Source organism: Eretmochelys imbricata, chromosome 10 (genome assembly GCF_965152235.1).
Source record: "Eretmochelys imbricata isolate rEreImb1 chromosome 10, rEreImb1.hap1, whole genome shotgun sequence".
Taxonomy (NCBI): Eukaryota; Metazoa; Chordata; order Testudines; family Cheloniidae; genus Eretmochelys; species Eretmochelys imbricata.
This window is the reverse complement of record NC_135581.1, coordinates 71,810,995-71,821,654: the sequence shown is the minus strand read 5'-3', so window position 1 is coordinate 71,821,654 and position 10,660 is coordinate 71,810,995.

Below are 10,660 nucleotides of genomic sequence, written 5' to 3'. Positions count from 1 at the left end.
GCCACCACTACCCCAGCCGTGTTGTTTGACTCCTTCAATGGAGATGGAGGCAACACGGAAGCAGGTTTTGGGGACGAAGAAGATGATGATGAGGAGGAAGTTGTAGATAGCTCACAGCAAGCAAGCGGAGAAACTGGTTTTCCCGACGAACTGTTTCTCACCCTGGACCTGGAGCCAGTATCCCCCGAACCCACCCAAAGCTGCCTCCTGGACCCGGTAGGTGGAGAAGGGACCTCCGGTGAGTGTACCTTTTAAAATACTGTACATGGTTTAAAAGCAAGCATGTGAAAGGATTAATTTGCCCTGGCATTCGCGGCTCTCCTGGATGTACTCCCAAAGCGTTTGCAAAAGGTTTCTGGGGAGGGCAGCTTTATTGCGTCCTTCATGGTAAGACACTTTACCACTCCAGGCCAGTAACACGTACTCGGGAATCATTGTACAACAAAGCATTGCGGTGTATGTTTGCTGGCGTTCAAACAACATCCGTTCTTTATCTCTCTGTGTTATCCTCAGGAGAGTGAGATATCATTCATGGTCACCTGGTTGAAATAGGGTGCTTTTCTTCAGGTGACACTCAGAGAAGCCCGTTCCTCCTGGGCTGTTTGCCTGTGGCTGAACAGAAATGTTCCCCGCTGTTAGCCACGGGGAGGGCGGAGGGTTGAGGGGGTAGCCACGCGGTGGGGGGAGGCAAAATGCAACCCTGTAATGAAAGCACATGTGCTATGTATGTAATGTTAACAGCAAGGTTTACCCTGAAAGAGTGTATCCACTGTTTTATAAAATGTGTCTTTTTAAAGACCGCTGTCCCTTTTTTTTCCTCCACCAACTGCATGTGTTTCAATGATCACAGGATCTTCTCCTTCCCAGAGGCTAGTGAAGATTAGAAAGAAAAAAAAAACGCACTCATGATGAAATGGTCTCTGAGCTCATGCTGTCCTCCCACACTGACAAAACACAGACGAATGCGTGGAGGCAAATAATGTCAGAGTGCAGAAAAGCACAAAATGACCAGGAGGAGAGGTGGCGGGCTGAAGAGAGTAGGTGGCGGGCTGAAGAGAGTAAGTGGCGGGCTGAAGACAGGGCTGAAGCTCAAATGTGGCGGCAGCGTGATGAGAGGAGGCAGGATTCAATGCTGAGGCTGCTGCAGGATCAAACCAGTATGCTCCAGTGTATGGTTGAGCTGCAGCAAAGGCAGCTGGAGCACAGGCTGCCACTACAGCCCCTGTGTAACCAACCGCCCTCCTCCCCAAGTTCCATAGCCTCCACACCCAGACGCCCAAGAATGCGGTGGGGGGGGCCACCGGCCAACCAGCCACTCCGCCACAGAGGATTGCCCAAAAAAAAAAAGAAGGCTGGCATTCAATAAATTTTAAAGTTGTAAACTTTTAAAGTGCTGTGTGGCATTTTCCTTCCCTCCTCCACCACCCCTCCTGGGCTACCTTGGTAGTCATCCCCCTATTTGTGTGATGAATGAATAAAGAATGAATGAATGTGAAGCAACAATGACTTTATTACCTCTGCAAGCGGTGATCGAAGGGAGGAGGGGAGGGTGGTTAGCTTACAGGGAAGTAGAGTGAACCAAGGGGAGGGGGGTTTCATCAAGGAGAAACAAACAGAACTTTCACACCATAGCCTGGCCAGTCATGAAACTGGTTTTCAAAGCTGCTCTGATGCGTACCGTGCCCTCCTGGTGTCTGGCTATGCGAAACCAGCAGCCAGGTGATTTGCCTCAACCTCCCACCCCGCCATAGACGTCTCCCCCTTACTCTCACAGATATTGTGGAGCACACAGCAAGCAGTAATAACAGTGGGAATATTGGTTTCGCTGAGGTCTAACCGAGTCAGTAAACTGCGCCAGCGTGCCTTTAAACGTCCAAATGCACATTCTATCACCATTCCGCACTTGCTCAGCCTGTAGTTGAACAGCTCCTGACTACTGTCCAGGCTGCCTGTGTACGGCTTCATGAGCCATGGCATTAAGGGGTAGGCTGGGTCCCCAAGGATAACTATAGGCATTTCAACATCCTCAACAGTTATTTTCTGGTCTGGGAATAAAGTCCCTTCCTGCAGCTTTTGAAACAGACCAGAGTTCCTGAAGATGCGAGCGTCATGTACCTTTCCCGGCCATTCCATGTTGATGTTGGTGAAACGTCCCTTGTGATCCACCAGAGCTTGCAGCACTATTGAAAAGTACCCCTTGCGGTTTATGTACTCGCAGGCCTGGTGCTCTGGTGCGAAGATAGGGATATGGGTTCCATCTATGGCCCCACCACAGTTAGGGAATCCCATTGCAGCAAAGCCATCCACTATGACCTGCACATTTCCCAGGGTCACTACCCTTGATATCAGCAGATCTTTGATTGCGTGGGCTACTTGCATCACAGCAGCCCCCACAGTAGATTTGCCCACTCCAAATTGATTCCCAACTGACCGGTAGCTGTCTGGCGTTGCAAGCTTCCACAGGGCTATCGCCACTCGCTTCTCAACTGTGAGGGTTGCTCTCATCTTGGTATCCATGCACTTCAGGGTAGGGGAAAGCAAGTCACAAAGTTCCATGAAAGTGCCCTTACGCATGCGAAAGTTTCGCAGCCACTGGGAATCGTCCCAGACCTGCAACACTATGCGGTCCCACCAGTCTGCGCTTGTTTCCTGAGCCCAGAATCGTTGTTCCACAGCATGAACCTGCCCCATTAGCACCATGATGCATGCATTGGCAGGGCTCATGCTTTCAGAGAAATCTGTGTTCATGTCCTGATCACTCACGTGACCGCGCTGACGTCGCCTCCTCGCCAGGTATCGCTCTGCCAGGTTCTGGTGCTGCATATACTGCTGGATAATGCGTGTGGTGTTTAATGTGCTCCTAATTGCCAAAGTGAGCTGAGCAGCCTCCATGCTTGCCTTGGTATGGTGTCTGCACAGAAAAAAGGCGCGGAACGATTGTCTGCCGTTGCTCTGACGGAGGGAGGGGTGACTGACGACATGGCTTACAGGGTTGGCTTACAGGGAATTAAAATCAACAAAGGGGGTGGCTTTACATCAAGGAGTATTTCAGGCAGGACTTCATGGAGGGTTCCAATAAGAAATGGTGCACCTAAGTAATTGTTCTTATTGGAACAAGCAGGTTGGTCTGGCCTCTGGTTGATACATGGCTAGATTTACCTCGCTGCACCTTCTCTGTGAGTGACTGCAGTGTGACATAGAGGAATGAGTCCCCTAGACGAGGGAGGGGGGGAAGCAAATGAGTACAAAACAAATCTGGTCTATTTTTTGTTTTGATCCACTCCATCTATCTTTTACATCTTTGGCTGGCAGCAGACGGTGCAGAAGGACTGCAAGCCATCCACATCTCATGGCTGCTTGGCAGAGGATGGTGCAGTAGGATTGCTAGCCATCCTCATCTCTTGCCTGCCTGGCAGAAGATGGTACAGTAGGACTGCTAGCAATCCGTATCGCCTGCCTGCTCACCATAAGATGGTTCAACAGGACTGACTGCAGGACTAAAGAGAATGACCTGGTCAAGTCACTCCAACTTTAGTCCCTGCGCACATGTCTGCCCAGGCGCTCCTGGCCGATGTGGCCAGGAGCACCTCAGACATGACGATGGCTACCAGTCCTATTGTACCGTCTGCTGCCACAAGGCAATGGGTTGCTGCTACTGTGTAGCAATGGTGTACTGCGTCTGCCAGCACCCAGGAGACACGGTGATGGTTACCTGAGCGGGCTCCATGCTTGCCGTGGTATGGCGTCTGCACAGGTAACTCAGGAAAAAAGGCGCGAAATGATTGACTGCCCTTGCTTTCACGGAGGGAGGGAGGGAACAGGGGCCTGACGGTATATACCCAGAACCACCCACGACAATGTTTTAGCCCCATCAGAGTGCTCCATTGTGACTGCTCTGGACAGCACTCTCAACTCAGATGCACGATTGTTTGCTGTTGCTCTGACGCAGGGAGCAGCGACTGACGACATGGCTTACAGGGTTGGCTTCAGGGAGCTAAAATCAACAAAGGGGGTGGCTTTACATCAAGGAGTATTTCAGGCAGGACTTCCCAGAGGGTTCCAATAAGAAATGGTGCACCTAAGTTATTGTTCTTATTGGAACAAGGAGGTTAGTCTGGCCTCTGATTGATACATGGCTAGATTTACCTCGCTGCACCTTCTCTGTGAGTGACTGCAGTGTGACCTAGAGGAATGAGTCCCCTAGACGGGGGGTGGGTTTGCAAATGAGTACAAAACAAATCTGGTCTATTTCTTGTTTTGATCCACTCCATCTATCTTTTACATCTTTGGCTGGCAGCAGACGGTGCAGAAGGACTGCATGCCATCCACATCTCATGGCTGCCCGGCAGAAGATGATGCAATAGGACTGCTAGCAATCCGTATCGCCTGCCTGCTCACCATAAGATGGTTCAATAGGACTGACTGCAGGACTAAAGAGAATGACTTGATCAAGTCACTCTAACTTTAGTCCCTGTGCCCATGTCTGCCCAGGCGCTCCTGATCGACCTCACACAGGCGACCAGGAGCACCTCGGACATGACGATGATGGCTACCAGTCCTATTGCACCGTCTGCTGCCACAAGGCAATGGGTTGCTGCTGCTGTGTAGCAATGCAGTACCACGTCTGCCAGCACCCAGGAGACATACGGTGACGGTTACCTGAGCGGGCTCCATGCTTGCTGTGGTATGGCGTCTGCACAGGTAACTCAGGAAAAAAGGCGCAAAACGATTGTCTGCCCTTGCTTTCATGGAGGGAGGGAGGGAACGGGGGCCTGACGATATGTACCCGGAACCACCCGCGACAATGTTTTAGCCCCATCAGGCATTGGGATCTCAACCCAGAATTCCAATGGGCAGCGGAGACTGCGGGAACTGTGGGATAGCTACCCACAGTGCAACGCTCCGGAAGTCGACTCTAGCCTCGGTACTGTGGAAGCGCTCCGCCGCGTTACTGCACTTAATGCACTTAGAGCATTTTCTGTGGGGACACACACACTCGAATATATAAAACCGATTTCTAAAAAAACGACTTCTATAAATTCGACCTAATTTCGTAGTGTAGACATACCCTCGGGAGGTAACGCGTGAAATGGCTGCCCCAGGGCCTGGAACAGCGGCTTCTAGAGTCCAATGAGTCCATTTTCCTTCAGGTTTCCTCCTGTACAGGGGCGAGGAGTTTCACATGTTAACGGTGGCTGGGCTTGTGGCTCAACCTGCTTTCCCTGCAGCCCTGGAGGGAGAGGAGGGTGCAGCAAAAACACCATGTGATCCCAGCATGGCCCTAATGGAGAGAGACGTTGGCTGAAGTCATTTGGAACGGACTGGTTTTGGATTCACCCCTTCACTTATCGGCTAATAGGCCTCAAAGGGGGGATTTACAGTAATTGGCAAGGACCCTAAGAGAGCGAGATACTGCACTGTCCTAGGGTGGATCCTGTAGGAGGGCCAACCTAAAATGCTGTTGCAGGATCCATTTACTTTTGCACTAATTGCATTTTCTCCAACCTCAGCTTCCTGATCCTGTGTGCACAGGCTCTATGACCCTGCTAAGCGCAAGGAAACAGGAGGCTGTGTGGAAACGAGTGTTGAGTAAGATGGGGGCTCTACCAAGGAGCAGCCCCAGGAATCAGGAGGGATAGCTGGGGTCACCCCTCCCCTGGCCTGCGATGGCTCAGGCCTCACGTTCCCCTTGGTCCTAAGTGCTTTTGTGGCCCCCATCACCGTACCTAGATGCCACTTAAAAAAAATCTACGATTTCCTGCCCTTCATTTCATGCACCTGCCTTCCCTCTCCTACGTTCCCAGCTGCTGCTTTGCCCCGGGTGCTGCGACAGGCTTCGCTGCTGTCCCACCCCATGCTGCTTGCACAGCCATGGCCCTTGTCCTTTCTGCACTGGGGGGCTCCTACCTCCTTTCATAGGATAATGGCTTGTTCAGTGGGCCTATACATAGAAACCCGTCATCCCGGCGCCTCAGACAGACGCTCCCTAAAGAGGACAAATCCAGGGATTGTTTCCCACTACCCTGATGGCAGAGAGGCTCCCTGGAGAGGATTTGTAATTTCTTTCTTTCTTTCTTTCTTCTCAGACTGAAGTGCCCGCTATTCCCTGACCTCCGGCAGTAGCCTGGCGTCTCTTGCTAGAGGGTTCAACGGCTTCAGATGCTTCCCCCCCCACACCCCCCCTTCCCCTTTCTCCAGGAGCTGGTTCGTACTGGTCACATTTTTGCAGCCAGGCTGTTGAGTCCAATTAGATGTGGGTCCCTGACTGCAGTGTGAGAGCTGTGAGGCGGGAGCGGGGCTTTGGGGCGGCCAGGGAGCTGTAGTGGAGAGCCTTAGCCCAGTGTGTGGAAAGGTACTGTCCTGACAGCTGCACCACTCTGGAAGGGGGGAGAGCAACTGCGAATGCTGAGAAGGGCTGATGTGGGTGAAGCAAAGCAAGGATTATGTGTGGGGGGGCAGAGAGCTGTGCCATTCGGGTCTATACAGAAGGGCCCCTCTCCCTGCCTAGGGAAACGCTGCTGTCTAGCAGCTGCACTGAGAAACCTCAGTAGGGAAGCGTCAGCCTGTTGATGTGGTTAATTCTCCCAGACAACGACCCCTAACAAAGTAATTGGCGTTTGCCAGTTTTCTGCAGTGAGCTCACTCCCTGCATCTGCCCACAAGAGCCAAGCAGGGACGCTCCAGGCATCACGTTGACTCTCTGAAGTTTATTCCGCCAAGCTGCACCTGGCCAGCTTTGGGGAAGCTGGACCCCAGGCAGCAGGGTGGTGTGATGAATGCAGTGCTGCACGGGCATGAACCACAAACCAGCACGCTAAGGATTCCAGGGCCTTGCAGTAGCTCTTTGCATCATTCCAGACCCAGGCAGGAAGCAAACCTGAGCAGCAGTCAATCGGGGGGCTCCCTCACGGCATGGTGCAGGAGGATTCTTTCACTCTCCTGACAGCCTGGCACCGATGTAGTGGCTGGAGGACAGGGGTGCACAAGAGGGGTGGGCACTGGGTGCCTGGGCAGCACAGAGTTGAATTGAGTCTAATTTCCTTTTCATAATTCTAGGGCTTGCTATAGTGCTTACCTGCAGCCACCTGGCAGACTGTCAGTTCTCCACCCAGCACTGCTGGGTGGGTGCTGATCACACAGGATTAATGTAAGATCAATCTGCTCTAAGGTCACAGCCAGGTGGAAATCAAACAGCTAGTGACTGAAGCCTGCGGCGAGTGCTGACAAAGCGGTTCCTAGCAAGTCAGGCTTCAGCTTTTCAGAAGCTAGCGGGATTTTCCTGGTAATTTTTGTCCTTTTCCTTTTTCGTTATGAAAAATATGTCAGTGTTGTCTGAATGGAACTGGAGCAAGAGGGTCAGGTTGCGTGAAGGACCTAGTTTGGTGCGACGGCAAGGGCTGAGATGTGCAAGCTTGGCCACGCTGCCCTAGACACACCCTGGCCTCTCAGTAAAGATCTCTTTCCCACAACGCTGCCTGCCTGCAGCATCCCTCGTTGCTGAGGAACCAGCCCCCATGGCACTAGGATCCGTTTCCGTGGGCTGCAAAGCCAGCAGTGGGCGCACAATGTTTGTATGTAGGCCCTTCGAAAATAGCATGCGTGCCCTTTGGATGCTGTCTCTTGATGTCAGAGCGGTGTGTGTCCATGTTGAGGGTCTGGGACAGGAAGGCATCATTTTCTGTGTACAGCATCAGTAAATACAAAGGACTCTCGTGGCTTGCTGCAGGGTCTGCTACCACTTTGTGTTTCAGATTTTGTGTGTGTGCAAGAAACAACAAAAGCAGAATAGCCCACAACTTCTAGAGCTCCCGTGCTCTGTAGCCCTGTCTGGGGTGGCCGGAATAAAACATAGTAGTTTTAAGAGAGGAAAAAATGGATGTTTTTTCCAGCTACAACAGCTGGAGAATCGTTAGGTGATTGAATGTAGTGACCTAATAATTCGCATCTCTGCAAGCTGTGTGAGCACCTATGGCCCGGTTAAATTGCCACAGGATTTTTAATGAACACAAGTGATCAGGACCCACTGTTGCAGCTCATCTGAAGGCTCTTATGCCCAGTGGCACACTGGCCCCTAGTACCACACTGTGGCATTCATTCGGAACTGAATCCACATAGCCAGTTTGTTTGGCATCTCTCACCCTTGTAGTGACCCAGGTCAGATTCTTCTTAGAATGTGACTAGATCAAAAGCTGAAGTGGGGAGAAGGGCAGGTCTGGCCCAGTGCAGTCACCTCTAGAGAACTGTTCCTCCAGCCCCAGGTGTGAAGGGCTCAGCCTGATGCAGGACTTTCCCAGTCAGCCAGAATTTTAAGCTACAGCAATTTGATCGCTGAGCTTAATGATCCAAAGAGGCAGTCAGACCTGCCAGGAGGAGTTGTAATGGCAGGAAGCCAATACAAGTGTGATTGCACCTCCCCAAGGAACAGCTCCTTCCGTGTCAAGAAATCCCTGGGGAAATCTCAAGACACGCTCCATAGTCGTGATGTTGGGGGAAAAAATCAGCCGAAGCTGTTGCATGCGCCAGGGGAAGGAAGTGAGGCGTCTATGTGTCGAGTGAACGAAAGCCAAGCTTTCTTCCATCTAATCAGGTTTGTTATTCAGCTGACAAACTCCAAATGGATTAGCTGGTCTCCAATCTTGTGATTTTAATTAGGAAGTCAGCAAGAAATTTAAATAAGTCACCCTTTGCTGGGCTAGGGTTTGCACAATAGCCGATGACGTTAAAGTAAGAGGTGGTGAAGCAGAAAGAAAAGAGAGATTGTCAGGAGAGAAGGAAACTAAGCAGAGCCCTTGATGCCATTCACTACTTCAGAAGCTTGCCTTCCAATCACTTTCCCTCCTGACTCTGCCCAGGTGCGTTCCCATACAGCTTCTCCACCCACTCCCCCAAAAAGCCAGTTTGGACTCAGGGTAAAAGGGATTTGAGGCCCCGCTCAAACATTCTGCTGGCAGTTGTGTGATGTTGGCCCCAATTCCTCGCACTCCCACCTGCGGGAAGGGCGGCCAGCACATCCCTCGGCCCACGCCGCTTCCCGCAGCCCCCATTGGCCTGGGACGGCGAACCGTGGCCAGTGGGAGCTGTGATCGGCCGAACCTGCAGACGCAGCAGGTAAACAAAGTGGTCCAGCCCGCCCGTGGCTTTCCCTGGCGGGCCGTGGGCCTAAATTGCCGATCCCTGGTCTAATCAACGGCATAAGAATCTTCCGGCTTCAGTTGCCGTCACCGTGGCCTAGGATGTTGGTCCTTGTACTTGGATACAAAAATGACAGTTGGCACGGAAACGCCAGTCAGAGGGGAGGGGGAGGAGAGGATCATTTTTGGAGTCTGACAATGGTCGCCCCAGTTGTTTGGTGAGCTAGAGGTGAAAGGCGTTTCACAAAAAGCACTTTCATGCTCCTTCCCCTCCACAATTTCAGTGTCATGCTAGCATTAGCTATTGTTTTCTAAAGGGTTAACCTCCCCCCCCCCATTTTACTTACTGGGCTCCTTTTGCAGCTTTTAACTAAGACTCTTTTGTGGCTAGCATCACACTTAATCCCCTAGCAACAGGCTGCAGCTGTCACAGCCACTGGCAATCACTTTTGAATTGCTTTTCATGCCGGAGCAAGAATAAAGACAAAGGAGAACTTCTTTTGTTTTGCTTTGATCAAAACGCTCCACTCTCGAATCCCCCCACCCTTGTTTTTAAAGTGCCAGAGCCAAGGGTAACATTCGAGTTCACAAACAGCATTAGGGCTACAAAATTCCCATTAAACTATAGAGTAGAAATCCCCATTCATGAATACAGTGAGCTGGGTTTACAAGGGGCTCTCTTGTTAGCTAGTTCTATGGACCCCCCTCCAGCTAGTAGCTTAGCATCTCACCAGTATGAGCGTGTTTATCCTCACAACCCCCTGTGAAGTAGGGCCCTGCTATTATTCCCATTCTACCAATGGGAAACTGAGGCACAGAGACACTCAGGCGCAGCTCCTCAAAGGTATTTAGGCACCTAACTCCCACGGGCTTGCCCGATGTCACACACAGACTCCGTAGCTCAGCCAGGAATTGAACTCATGTCTCTTCAGTCTCAGTTAAGTGCTTTAATCACCCTTCTTCCCTATCTAGCAATGGTATCACAGCATCTATACACACAGTGCTGCATTGTTGGATGCTCCAGTAACGGAGAACAACTCACAAAATTCCTCGCCTAGAGCGACCAGCTTACTGCAATCCTGACCCTGGGGTGTGTGCGGCACTAAAGGCGACTGACATACTCCGGTGATGAGGGCCGGCTTAGAACCTCCAGAGAAAAGCAGGAAAGCTATTCCAGAGTAGCACCAGGAACCTGTCCCTATGACAGTGTAGAGCAGGGGTGGGCCCACTTTTTGGCCCGAGAGCCACATCTGGGAATAGAAATTGTATGGCAGGCCATGAATGCTCATAAAATTGGGGTTGGGGCATGGGAGGGGGTGAGGGCTCTGGCTGGGGCTGGGGTAGGGCCAGAAATGAGGCATTCAGGGTGCAGGCAAGGGCTCCAGCTGGGGCTGCAGGCTCTGGGGTGGGGCTGGGGATGAGGAGCTTGGGGTGCAGGAAGGGCTGGGATTGAGGGGTTCAGAGAGCAGGAGCAGGGGCAGGGGATTTGGGCATGGGGAGAGGCTCAGGGGTGCAGGAAGCAGTGGCAT